Raw genomic sequence first — 14397 nt, 5'->3', positions numbered from 1 at the left:
AATGCTGCCACTTGTCCTGTGAGGATTTGCCTGTCTTTTCACAAAAGAGCCTCAGTCAGAAAGCAGAGAAGAAATGGACCTGTTGTAAACTGAATAAAATTTTTTGAAAGGCTTCACTGGGGAAAGGCGGAAGACAGACAGACAGCTACTGTTTTAAAGGCCATACAGGAAAAACACTTTGCACTTTAAATCATTTGTAAAAGTCTTTTTAGCAGCACTGGCTAAAGAAGTTGAAAAAAACAAGATTTGATGCTTTGTTTTGAGCATGGATCAGTTAGGCATAACTTTCCAGGAGCTTCAGCTTGTCCAGAAAAAGGAGAGTCCTAACTATAGTCACCACAATATGGATATGTACTTCCATAGGTTGCTTACATTTCCAGTGAAACTTCTGTGCCAAGAATTTCCTCCTAAGAGACCTCTGATACGCTGCATTATTAAAAAGAGATATTTCCCCTGCAGGATGATGTGTTAATGTACAGAATCTTCAACAGAATGGAAAACACAAATCTAACTACCTCTTTTCATATAAGAGCAATCTGATGGCTCAGAAGCAAATGTATTTTTCTGTGTCTTAAAATACTGTAAGACCCTGTCAACCTTACTGATATTTCTGAAGCCATAAAGAATAAAGACAATATTATACTAAATAATTTGCAGGCTGAAAATACCTTTTTATTATCAAGTACTTGCAGAGAGGAAGAACCTTAATGGATATATTCTTTTATCAATTCATTATTATTATTATTGCTGTTCTTGTTTTTATTGCTGCTACTGCTGTATTGTTATTCCTGTGTCTATTTTAAACCACAGTCAGGAGTGAGATTTCACTGTAATTTGTATAAGTGGTCCATAAAATCTACATATTAGATTACTGTTACTGCAATACATTAGAGTTTGCATGAAGGGGGAAGCTTTTCTCAGTGAATGTTTCTCAAAGGATTATGGAAGAGGTCCCAGGAATAAAGTGTGAGCAAGCCTCCTGCTCCCATGGCACACCTCTGTGGCTGCACAGGGGCCACGTGGGACAGCTTGTCAGGCAACACTTTCTTCTGAAGTTTTTCAGTCATTAAAAAGGCTGTGTTTATTGTAGACTTGTACTAAGGTGGAAAAATAGAAATCTTCTCTGCCTGCCTGAACACACACCAAGATATTAGTACCTGGGATTTCATCAGGGTCTTCACAAGGGCTTATCTCTTTTTTTGTACTGGCTGTGAAATTCCCTTTCATAAATATATGTCTTCCAGCATGGGCTGCTGCCACACGCACCTGAGTCTTGCTGTCTCAGTCTAGGCTGGCACCCAGTCAGCGTCTGCTGTGGCTCCTGTTTGAAGGGGGTGTGTGAGTAGTTAAAAATGCACTGGAGCAGGGGAAAGGGAGAAGTGTGCCTGTCCTTGCTGGGCCCAGTATGGGGTCAAGACACAGCTTAGACAGCTACGTGGAAGGGAATGAGCTCCCAGACACTGCAGAAAACCCTGAAAGACCCCTGCTGACTTGCCAAGGCTGGAGACCAGCCCGCCCTGGAGGTGAATCCCACCTGCATCTGCAGGTGCCCTGCAGGATATGTCCTATCATGGCCACGCAAACCTGGGTTCACCTTACTTCAAAGCACAGTGGAGAGCACATGGTCCTCTCCGAGCACAAACCGAGGCATGATCATAAAAGGAGCTGTTGCTGCTTTCTTGGGTGACCAGGGGCAGAAAGGAAAACAAAAAATGGAGAAATAACAAGAATTGTCCATAGGAGTTTTTTAATGACATGCTCCTCACACAGCTTCAGCAAATGCACGTTGGAGCTGAGGACACAGACGTGTTTCCTGACAAATGCAGAGAAAATATTTAGGGCACAGCCCAGTGTCCAGCTGGTACATTGGAAATGTTTGACAAACATTTGTCACATCCTTCTGGTTTCTTTGTGAGGCCTTGGCAATGCTGCCATTGTCTGAAATATTGCCTGTGTCCTAAAAAAGCCCTAAAGAATGACAGTCCCTATTCCAGCCATTGTTGAAGAGGTTTTTTCAGTCCCGTGGACACTATCCCCAGAGCAGACACCAAAACCTCTCTGTTTGTAGCTACATCCCCATGCTCTTTTCAGGTCCTCAGCTCACCTCTCTGTTCCCTTCTCCTCACCAGGCCTCTTCCAGTATCTTTCCCTCCTGGTTGTCCAGACAGTTTCTGACAGGGAAGAAATACCAGGAGATCCAGTCTGATGAAACTCTGCTGACCTGGGAGCATTCACCTCAACCAGGGACAGAGAAAATATTTGGGAAAATACCCACAAATCCGTTGCTGGCAATCTGGGTCACACTACAGGCATAACATTCACTCTTCATAAAGATGGCATGTTGGCTCTGATCCTTACCAGACCCAGAGGCAAAGAAACGTGATCAACAATGATGAAACAGAGTTAATTAAACATATCAGCTGAGCATTGATCAGAGACTTGTCTTCGCTTGGGAGCCAGTCACCGGGAGCCAGAACTCCAGGGACCTCTCTCTTACTGCCCCTTTGTCTCCCACATGAAGATAAACAAGTCCATAACATTCAGCAATAAAGTTTTGCTCTGTTTGAAAGCTGGCTAGACCAGATATGGGAAATAGTTGCCAGTGACACCTGAATTGCAGTGCATTCTGAGCAAAAACATGATCCAAGAGAGAGCTGACAGTGGACAGAGGGAACAGTGAATCCCAATCCTTGTATTTGCTGACAGCTGAAAAGGCAGCAGACATCTTCACAGAATAGCCTTCCCCCTCCTGGGTTGACACAGTGCTGTCGGATCCAAAGGGCACAAACGCCGATTGCGCTGCCTGACATGCTTCAGCAGGGAGAAATGCTGCAGTCTTCGTTTGGCAGGGTGATTTGCTGTCAGAGAATTTCATAGCCTCAGGGTGCAATTACCAAAAGCTCTGGCACCTGCCGAGTTCAATCTGTGCTTAGGTACTGTTGATAGGCAGGTACCTGAGGGGTACCCAGAGAGACGCAGGAGGGCGAGAGTATGTGGTGACCATCCTGCCTCACGAAGGGGGAGAAAAGTCAGCACCCGGATGTGGATGTGGTGCAGGAGCTATGGAGCAGGCAGGGGAAGCCATGGTTCAGGTTTGGCCCAGGTGGCTGCTAAGCCTCACCAGCTGCATGCAGGGCTGGGAGAGAGGGGCTGAACAATGAACATATGCAAAAAGGCCAGCCTGAAGGTAAAAGAGGAATGGGACAGCAGAATGGGGGCTGGTGACCTTCCAAGTGAAGGGGTTTTAATCTGGGGCTTTTGCTTTATTTGAAGGGCTTTGATCCTCTGGTGGGAAACAGATAAGGGGACTGCAAGGTTTCCCATAGGTGCTGTGCACATGGAGCAAGTTGTCAGTCCATCCAGCCCAGCTGCTGGGCTCAGCAGGCTTGGTCCCTGCTGCCCACCAATGGAGCGAAGAGGCTTTAAAGTGAGAGCTGGAGCTGTGCTTGCCCTAAACTGGGATGTCACTGGGTTGTAACCACAACATGAGGCTTGTCAAAGTGTCTTTATTATAAGCTGGTCAGATACAGCTGATCCGCTAAGGTTCTACCAGCTACCTTAGCCTTTTACAGGTATAAGGACTCCCAGAAAGACATGAAGACAATGCAGTTTACTTTGCTGTAAAACTACAGTGAGACTGGGCTTTCTTTTGCACCCTGCAAGGGGATCTCAGGATAAAGGTAATTCTACTCTGTTCTGTGTTCAAGTTCTCAGTTCCACTGCACACAATCCTATGCTCATTTAAAAGTACTCAGCAAATAATGTGTCAAAATGTGTCAGATATTTTTTAATCTGAGAGTCTGGAAAATGTATGCAAAATCAAAACGAAAAAAATCATGTAGTTTAATTCACTTGCTTATGAAACCTCAGTAGAATGTTTTTCTCTGCAGTCTATGCAGAGAAAAAACATAGGAACAGCTGATGATATTTTTTTTAGACTTCCTTTACTGAAAAAAATCGTGCACTGGTGAGTAATGTTACTAAATAAAGCAGATCTCTACAGTGGCCACATTAACAGATTGCTAAGCATTATGAGGCAAAAGTGTCTGTGCAGAGCTGCAAAGAGCAGAAGATAATGAAAAGTTTGGAATCAGATAGAGGTGACCAGCGGGACCATGAGTCAGTAGTCACAGTACATGGAGTCAGAGCCAGCACAATCTGGAGGAACCAAAACAAACACTGCAGTGTTTTTGGAAGGGGGAGGCTGGCAAGCATAGCTTTACCTGGGCAAGATGAAATGCAGCAGATGGGAAGATCCTGAAGGGGAGAGAAACTCAAAGGTGGGAAATTAATCCTCATGGTCTTTGGCAGTCAACCAGTTGAGAAAACTCAATTGAAACTGTACAACAACAGCAGCAGCTTCCCCCTACACATGCACGCTCTGAAGTCATGCCCTAAGCCAATGCAGCAGTGTGCAGAGATGCAAGGGACCAGACTCAATGGACCAGTAGCTATGTGTTGCTCACAGAACTTGCTGGGAGCTGTGGTGGGCAGCCAGCCCTCTCCTTGGCACTGGAAAGCTTCTTCCTATGAGGAGCTCTGCTCACTGTGATACAACAAGGAAGTCAGAGTCCAAAAATGGTAAGAGTCATGGGAGAGACTTTTGTTTTTTCCAAAACTTAGACCATCCACCCAAGTTGCCAGCAGTTAGGCAGAATGATCCTTGCACAGCTCGCTCTGGTTGCTTGCAGGGCAAAGCTGTTGGTTCAGAGGGACCAGTTTTGTTTTACGGCTTCTGGAAGGGATAGAAGTGGGTGAATGGCTATTTCTACTATTGGCCATTATCTCAGCTGGCATCTTCAGTAAAGATAGGTGGAGATCAACCCTGAAAGCTAACCTCTGTTGAGAATGGGGAGAGGAGCTACAGAACTGGGGGAGCCATGGGAGTTCAGGGATCAGCAAAACATAAATGAGGAGGGAAGGCACCTGAGTCAGATATCCAAAACCAGAGACCTGTGAAGGGAAAATAAGCAGACCCATGTCCATTGCACCCTGGAGGGTATCCAAAGCCTCCAAAGAGATAGTCAGCTTTGCCCAGCATGGCTTTCCCCAGAGAAATGGCAATCAATGGTAATGAAAGCAAACAGTCACCAAGATGGACTCCCTGCTCCCCTGCATCCACCTTGCATCAGTTTCCTCCCCTTGCTGTGAATTGAGGGCATGGAACTCAGTCAAAATTACTATGGAGAGCAAATCAAGAAGAGGGTAGAACAAACTGACTGAGGGAAGGAAAGTTATTAACATGCAAATCAGTGTAGATAAGTCGGGGGGCAATGGGAATCTGAGTTTAATTCATTTAACAAAGTGGAGATGTAAGGACCAGATCTGACAAGAATTTTAACAGCAAGATAATGCCTATGTGAGTATTATGTGTGTTTGTGTGCTTCAAAATGGCAACAGGGGACAGTGAAAGAATATATATCCCCGTGGGCTATAACATTTGCTAAAATGACTTTTCTCAACACCTTTGAGCGCCCACTCCTGCAGTGCATGCACTCTCCCAGCCCATCCAGCACCTCAGTTCACATAATCAGAAAATTACCCAGCAGATTTTTTAGGAGAAAGGTTTATTGTAACTACTTCCAGTTAAGAGCACTTAAGCTGCATTTATTTGCCAAGTAGTGTTGACTTCCTGATTTTTATGTGAAAGGGTTTTTATTTCAAAGGCAAGCCATAAAAGTAGATTCCCCAGTCTCTCTTCTCAGCAGCCCAAGCAATACAGTACTCCAAATCTATCATAGACTGAGGTGGGGATATTTTTTCTGAAAACCTGTTGTTAAAATATTGGCAGCACAAGGCTGCTTTAACATCACTGATTCCAAACAAAAGGAGACACAGACATGAGAAGATTAAAAGACTAAAAACAGAAGCATAGTTTGATTTCCCAGAGAATATAAGATATGCAAGAGTTGCGTTTGTGGACGATTGGCAGGATGAGGATTTGCCAAACTGGGAGCAGCCATCATAGCAACCACATCCAGGCAGAGAACTGCTATCAAGTCAGATGTCACCTGGAAGGAAATTTCCCTGCTCAGAGGAACATTGTTATTGAAGGAAAACTTTGAAAGCTGTTGGCTAAGGCACCTTCATAAAACCTGGAAGATGCAGGTGAAGAAGTCCCTACCAGAAGGCAGTGATGCTTCATAGGAAGGGCAATGGTTTGAGACAGAGACCTGGCTCATAGGCCTGGTTCTGCCTTTGGCTTGCACAGGCAGCTCTCAGCAACACTACATGAATGTCTGCTTCATTTTCCCTGTCTCTCAAATGGGGAGAGCCATTCACCACCTTTGCAAAGTCCATTGAGACATGCCAACAGAAAAATGCTGTATATGCTGACACAAGCACCAGGAAGGATGCTCAAGCTTCAGTTAATGACTTCCGGTTTTCTAGAAGATGCATACACAGACAAATATGCATCAGGCTCCTTTGCCTTCCTCGTGAGGTGGCTTTTGCACAGTTCCACAGTGCAGTGCAGCAATGCTAAGAGTGGCTCAGCAGTGACTGCAAAGTAGGTTGCCTTGCTGTACACCCTCTGTTCTATGTTTAATGGCATAGGGCATTTCTAGAGCTTCGGCAGAGCTGCTTTCAGCATGGACTGCCTGGGCTAAGTGAGACAGAAGGAAAGCCATGAGCTGGACACCACTCCCCAGCACCCGTCTGCACCAAACCCACCAGAGTCCTATCCGCTGGAAGGGAGCAGGGCAGAAGCTGGGTGACTCTGGTGACACACGCAGTAGTGAAGCTTTCCTCATGGCAAGAGAGGCTGGCATTGTGCTCACCAGGTGGGGGACAGTATCCACTGGGCACTTCTGGGTACCCTGGGAACAAAACCAGCCCCAAATCAGCCTGCCTCTCTAGCTCCAGCCATGCAAGATCTCACATTTGTGCATGCTGCCCCGGCTATGCCTGTAGTGGTGTGTAGATCCTGATACTGCTGTGGGTTGTGTCAGCCTGTGCTCACTTTCAATTTGCATGCTCTGGTCCTCTTGCAATGCCAAATGAGAAATACATATCCGAATGGTGCTTTGTCCAGGCTAGTTTATCTCACTTCTCAGAGTGCACATACCCAAGGCCATGAGTCACTGTTCAGAGATGTCTCAGTATTGTTCATTTAGTGCCTTTAATTTAGCATATCTGAGTGTATAAGATATATTCTTATGAGAAATCTGGTTGCTTCCCTTTAAGTTCAGCCCTTTCACATTGTGAACGAAAATGTTGTCATTGTGCTGAACTGTAGGATGCTAAGAATAAGTGGGTACTTCGTCACCAGCAGTAATACTGCAGAAGGCAGTCCAATTTTCTTCTTGCCTCCCTCAGGTTGCTCCTCCATTTCTAAAGCTCCTCAGTGTGTCCCTTCATCATGTTCAGCTATTTTTAGATGCCCCTTCTCCACAGGCAGTTGATCCACAAATCAAAGCAAGCTATGGAGTCTCCCAGTGTTACAGAGATTTTAGGAGGTTTAGTCCTGAACTGAGATCAGACGACAGTTGAGAATTCCTTGACTTTTTTCATTAGGCATGGCTCACAAGAGGGAGCTCATGCTGTGCCTGTAATCCAAAGCCTTCTTAAGAAACCTCAAATGCTGTCAGGTCCCAGAAAAGAAACATCCTCAGACCTAAAGAATAATAATGTTTTGGGGACCATCATCCTAAAGCCAGCTCTCATATTCTGTGCAAAAACTGTAGGTTTCTACTGGATTCTGGTTTTAATATTGGTAAACTCAACAGCTACATCCTTGAAATGTGGCAGCATGTTTAACGTTTGCAGCAATTTTCTGTTTCCCTTGTATTAATTTTCAATACACCAGTGTACTCAGAAGCCAAGAGATACAACGGAATGCTGACAATGTGGAAAGTCATTAATGATATCCTTCAGCTACTTGAGGTGATATTATTTTCCTACAAAACAAACTGCTTATCACAGACTCCATTATTCAGGAGACAGTAAACAGTTTCCACGATGCATGCCTCTTAGGCACTAAAAGGATCTTCAGGACATTAGTCAGCCTCACTTGATTTTTTGGGGGAGCCTTTTTTATGCAAATAAGCCTAACTTCATGGAATACACTGAGCAACAGAGATGTGTTTCTTTTTCCTTTTTTAACCCATTAAGAAAACATAGGTGGCTGTAGATACTGGTGTGGATTCAGACAACTGAACAGGTGCAAAGCTAGAGGTAAGCAGACTGGAAAAAAATAGTGCTAATATGGAAAATGTTACCTCCTTATTTGGAGGACAACCTCTTCTTGCTGTGTCCTGTAGATCAGCTGGTACTCAGGATAGTTAGGGTGGCAGTCAGGGTCCGAGCCTATTGCCTTAGCAGCTTAGCTGCTGGCACTGTCCAAGATGCGCAGAAAAGTTCTCAATCACCTCATTTTATTTGCTTATCTCATATGTGCCAGGGTTCAATGGTCTACAGTCATCAGGTGCCAGGTACTTGGCCTCTCTTCAAGCCTGTGATGTAAAGAAGAAAAAGATCTCTAATTTACCATTGATCCTGAGATCTCTCCTCATCTACAGTGTTACAGCTGGTTGAAGCATCAGCACAAGGGAGCAACACCTGTGCTACCTAAAACACTGGACAGCTTAAAACCATCTGCCCCAGAAGCTGGGTTGTTAATTGCTGTACATCTTGAGCAATGCATTTAAGGACTGTCAGCGCCTTCACTCTGCATTGCTATGAAAGGAAATAAATGTTCAGATTGACTGAAATGGCTCCAAGCAGCTGAGAACATTTTATAATTGTGCTGAAGGCAGCTCTGAATGGTCCTGCTGTCTTAGTGGCAATGAAAAAGGAACAGCATGCTTTGCTGCTAAGTGCATTTACTTCTTGACTGTTGAAATCATCTGTATGAAAGAGGCTCAGGCAGCAATATTTCCTAATTATGAAGGCCAGTGAAATACCATTCACTGAGTACTGCATTCAGGAGTTTTACTGTGGCTCCCAAAGGAAACTGCATATGAACTAGACTGAGTCTTTTGTGAAGAACATTTGCCTATTTCAAAAATACAGTCCTGAAATGTCCGCATATGGAGAGTATTTATACCAGTGAATACGATGGCTTCCACCAGGAAGATCACTACCTTGTAGGAGTAGAAGTAGGGGAGGAGGGAAGAAGGGAGAAGTGCGAGGCTTAATAAACATCTAATTAGACCTCAATCTTGCTAATATTGGATAAGCTGGAGACAAAACCAGCTTCATTGCCTGGAACAGAAGCTACTGAAAACCGAGCAGCAACCATCTTCTGCTTATGTACATAAGTCTTCTGATGCAGCACTGGGAATTTCAATACCAATTATTTTAATTCAAATGTGTTATCAATAGTGCTTAAAAACAAGTTTTCAGCTTATCTTATTTGCAGACCCTTATAATTTTTCAGCAGTTTCTATCTAGTCATCTGGTAGGTCTCTCTGATTGCTTGTTTGATAGCTGCGAGTTAAGCATAGCTACACTACAGGCCACAGGTCACACAAAATCAGCTCCTGAAAAGGTACGCCTCAGTGATCTGACACCATTAGCTAAAATCTCTTTCAGATTCCCCTTGTGAGACAGACTGGCCCAGAAAGCTTCCCTATAATTCACATTCCTTGATGTTGACAGTATATGCAGGCCTAACAACCTACAGACTGAGGAGCTGTGAAACTGCTCACCAGTACATGACAAAACCAGAGTCACTCTTTGGAGACAGGTGAATACCACTTCTACACATTGACAACAAATGCAGATTGCTTAATATTTCATTGAAGATCTAAACATTTAATGTGCTTCCTCTTTGAAATGTCACTGCACATCTGGGCATGGCTGGCTTTATTGTCTACATGCTGCTGCTTTGTAAAAAGTTAAATTCTTCCCTCTTACCACAGATGGGTCCGTTGCCTGTGGTGTGAATTCTCCCGGTATTGTTGTCCCCAGGACCTGGAAAAACAAAAAAAGAAAAGGTAGTAGTAATGACTACTACTACGTTAATGTTGTTGAATGGTCTGCAAGACAGCGGGATGTAACAACAACTTTGGAATGAAACACTTAATTTGTTGCGGTGTACTGCAGCATCTTTCGGTAATGGATTATCCCAAAACAAGATACTCTGATCAGTTAGTGAGAAACAGCTTGAAACCTTCCAGAAGTGACAGCCATGCTCTCCAGCAGCAAGTTGTAGCAAAGGGCTGGGAAGTGTGATGTGGAAAACAGCAGCAGATATCCTGCTCGCAATAGGCTTTTGAAAAGAGGCAGGATCAGGCACTTCCTCAGGTGGCTGTAAGGCACACAGGCTTGCTGAACTCAACACACAGGAGCAGAGTGAAACAGTTTTTATGAAAAGGAGTTCTGATTTTAGCCAGAGAGAGAGGTAGGTGTAGTAATGCACTCAATCTTTTTAATTCCTGTGTGCACCATAATTACCTATTAATCGCAGAAGTGTAGAAAACCAATGATATGTTGACAGCTACTTGAAAACAAATATCTCACACTGCAATTCTTAATATGGCCACTGAGCTCAAGGCAAGAAGTATTTCATCATTTCAAATGTGTTATCCTAATTATAGCTTGTGTTTTAACTGAGATTTCCTTTCTCTATTTCTCTACCAAAAGATATTATCATTCAATAAAAGAAAGTCCTTTACTAACCCTTACTCTTGCTGTGAAGTGGATTTACTTTACTTTAGGATAGGACCCAGGGGTCCTACTGATAGACTGGGAAATATTTGTCCATGTGCTGTACAAACAGAAAGCTTACTGATACTTTTGGAGGTATAGCATGGAGGAGAATAACCCAAATTCTTCATACGGAGAGTTACTGAGCCACAGTGAGTCATAGGTGTGGAGCATCTACTACCACCCTGTAGTGGGGTTCTCAGTAAACCCCCCAGTGTATGGCTATGTTTCTACTTTTTGTTCTTTGTCTTTCTATTTGGCAGTAGAAAAAGTCTCTTCGGACTCACCCAGCCTCGTAATATCATCTAAGAACTGCAGCCTTACATCATATAACAGATTTTACTTTACATCCTTTGAAATGTTCATTATGTTAGTTAATCTACTTTTCATTTTCTTCCTCTGGAACAGGCAAGATAAGGATGCACAGCTGGCTTGCTTTGCAAAAAAGGTGCTTTATTATCTAACTCTGGCAGCTTGTTTGTTTGCAAAATCATTCCAAAACATTTTTTTAAGTTTCTGATCTTTGAAGATAAAACTCCTAAATAAATACTAACTGCCCAAATTATGTGCCACATAGATTTTTGCATTTGTAGGATCTTGTTTTAGTTAATTCTCAGATGACAAGGAACAGTCAGATAAGTACAAAACCAAGAAAGATGTAGGGATTTTTTTTGCTTATATAATGTGTGCATGTGTGCATATTTTTTCCATAGAAAAAAAGATGGACAGTTTACCAGAACATAATACAAAGTCATATATAGAATAGTTATGGCATTTTGCCCATTGAATCTGTGCCTGAGCTAAGCCAGTGGACTATTTGCCATTGGCTCCTATAGTTTTTGGATCAGAGTCATGGAGTTTGATCCAAGCCCACTGAAATGACTGGAATCCTTAACAGAAGACAAAGTATTCACATGAACTGCTTGCTTTCCCTTTAGCATCTACCACACTTTCAAAAGCCCAAGGTTTTAAAAAGGAGTTAGATCTGGCAGAGATTCAGGGAACAGGATAAAATTATTGGGCTGAGGGGCAGAGGAATTTGTAGACAACAACCCAATCAGTAGCCCCATGTAGAAAGCTGCCATCCATTACTTGATGAAACACTCAGTTCTTTGGTGAGCTGGAGCAAAAGGGCTTTGCAGCATGACTCTGTCTATACAGCCCAACAACCTTTATTTATTAAAAGTACTTAGATACCGATTTTGCTGTCTGGTGTGAAGAGGGTCAAAGTTACCTATAATTCCTGGAGAATGAAAACATTCATGTATGCACAGCAGGGCTGCATGCAGTTTTCAAAAGCATATGGAGCACATGGAACACTTTGGCTGCTGCGCTGTTGTCTTTATCCTCTGGTCCTGGAGCTGAGGCTTGGTGCAAGGGTCTTACACACCAGGGCTGCTGCAGGAGCTGTACACAAGCATTTTGATCTGCCCCAGGTGGGACTGCCTCTTGAGGGGGACAAGCAAGATAGTAGCACTCTTTAATGTGTTCTCTTGGGAACTCAAGCAGTGGCCTCCTTGCATGTCCTATAAGAAAAACAGCTGGAAAGTTACCCAAGTAGTTACAGACTCACATGCCCACTCTTGGGGCTGCTCAGTCTTGCTGCAGACAGGAGCTAACAGCTGCTTTCCATGGTGACAGCAAACTTTCCTCCCATCCCCATGGATAGTTAGCAGCATTCTGCCTGCTAACATAGACTTGCATTTGGCTTAGACTTGAGGTGATAGGTGGCTTTTCTGTGCTCTAGCATTGCTTTACCATTTTCACTCTGAGAAGCCAAACTGATCTATAACCACTAGCATGACAATCATGCTTGAGGTGTGTTTGGAGACGATCATATTTCTAGTGATGCTCAGTATGGTCCGCAGTGCCTGTTGAGGAGATACCTGAAGGCCACAAGATATCCCTGTGTGATGGAGGATGCTTAAAGCAGAGTAACATATAGTTCATTTGCTCTTAGGCAGCCAGGAAAGCAGGCAACAATGTGCTGGGCCCTGACAATGTAGATAGGTATAATGAAGTTGTGCCTTATGTTCCTTTCAGATTATCATTTTCCCTGTGATGGCTTAATTTAATATGCTCAGCATAACATAGAATATCCCTAAGATACTGATATTCTTAGCAGATACTTTTAGCACACTCAAAGGTCATATAATTGTCCATGAAAGCAGTCAGAGTCTGTCTTTACTCAGCTAAAATATCCATATAAATTTCAATGAATAGTCTGTTTCCTGGTGAGCAACATGAAAAAAGGCCACCTATTTTTATTTAACCTAATAACCATCCTTCCTGCCACTAAGACAATTGAACTTGAAACTGTTTCAAAAGTCTCATTTTCTGATCCATCATTTGAATAATAATAATAAAAACACTTAATACTTACTTGAAAGCATATATTTAAAATCCTGTCTACTTAAGGGATTACACTAAAATGTCACTTCTAAAAAAAGACATATCTAATTTCACCATTGTCTCTCTGAAAGGTTAAGTATGTAGAGTAGAATTAATGCTTATGTTGATGTACAGATTATCTGTCTTGTCATTCAGTTTGATATTTTTCATAGACTATTTCAAACTCTAGAATGACAGATAAATTGCAGTTGCAACTGATTTCTGAATTTTCTGTCAAGAAAAAGGAAATAGAGGGGTTAAACCGCCTCAGGAGTTAATCTCATTTCAAAACATTTTTAAAGTGGAGGTTTTTTTTCCATAGACATGTATTTGTATTTTGGGTGGGGAGGGAGCAAACTTCACAGCATATAGTGAAAATTTGAGTCATTTGTTAACATGCAAGTCTTGAAAAGTAATGGGGTTTTTTTGGCTTTGGTTTTTTTTTTTTTTTTTACAGAAAGAGAATAATGTCCTCTCAAACTCCAGACAGGGCCTTCACATGCCTCGTATATATGCAGAAAAGCTTCTCCCTGCTTGAATGACAGAATTTGCATTTTCCCTTTCAGTAAATACTGTGTTAGTGCTCAGGACAAGAGTCTTGGCACTGCACACTATGCTGCATAGGCAAAGAAAGTCTCCAGCTCTCTGGGATTTGTGTAGGAGAATTTCCTACTCAAAATGTGTTCTCCTGAAGTCATTTGTGAAGACCAAACTTACAATAAAGTATTGCATCAAGTTCTTCCACCTCCAACTGCCTCACTCAAACTTATATATGAAGCAAATTTCCAACTTCCAGCAGTCAATATTCTTCCTACCCTTCATATTTCTAGATTTATTGATGACTTTTCCTGTATTTAGCAATGCAAACTAAAAGACAAGCACACAAAGGCAACAGGATCCCGATACCTTATTTCCACTGGTAGCCCCTTATGACCTCATTTCACTGACTGGGAGCAGTCAGCATGCATTTATTAAAAACAAACTGTGCCTGACCTACCCAGTGGCCTTCCACAGTAAAGTGACTGCATTTGTAATTGAGAGAAGAGCAGCGGTTGTCATTTGCATGGATTTTAGCAAGGCTTTTGACACAGGCTCCCACAGTTTTTTGTACCCAGGTTGCGACTTTACCATCTGGATGGATGGGCAATCAGATGGGTAAAAGCCTGGTTGGATGACAAGGATCAGAGGTCACGGCTCCTGGCTGGACCCTACCTGGATGCCTGTAGTGTGTGGGGTATCACAGATGTATCCTGGAACCTGTCCTGTTCAGTGACCTGGAAAAACTGGAGGACTGTGCTCTCAAGTTTGCAGACGACACCAAGTTGGGGGGAACAGTCAATATACTGAAGAGTAGGG

Source organism: Accipiter gentilis, chromosome 13 (assembly GCF_929443795.1).
Source record: "Accipiter gentilis chromosome 13, bAccGen1.1, whole genome shotgun sequence".
Classification (NCBI taxonomy): domain Eukaryota; kingdom Metazoa; phylum Chordata; class Aves; order Accipitriformes; family Accipitridae; genus Astur; species Astur gentilis.
The sequence above is the reverse complement of the archived record's forward strand: the minus strand, read 5'-3'. Positions refer to the sequence as shown.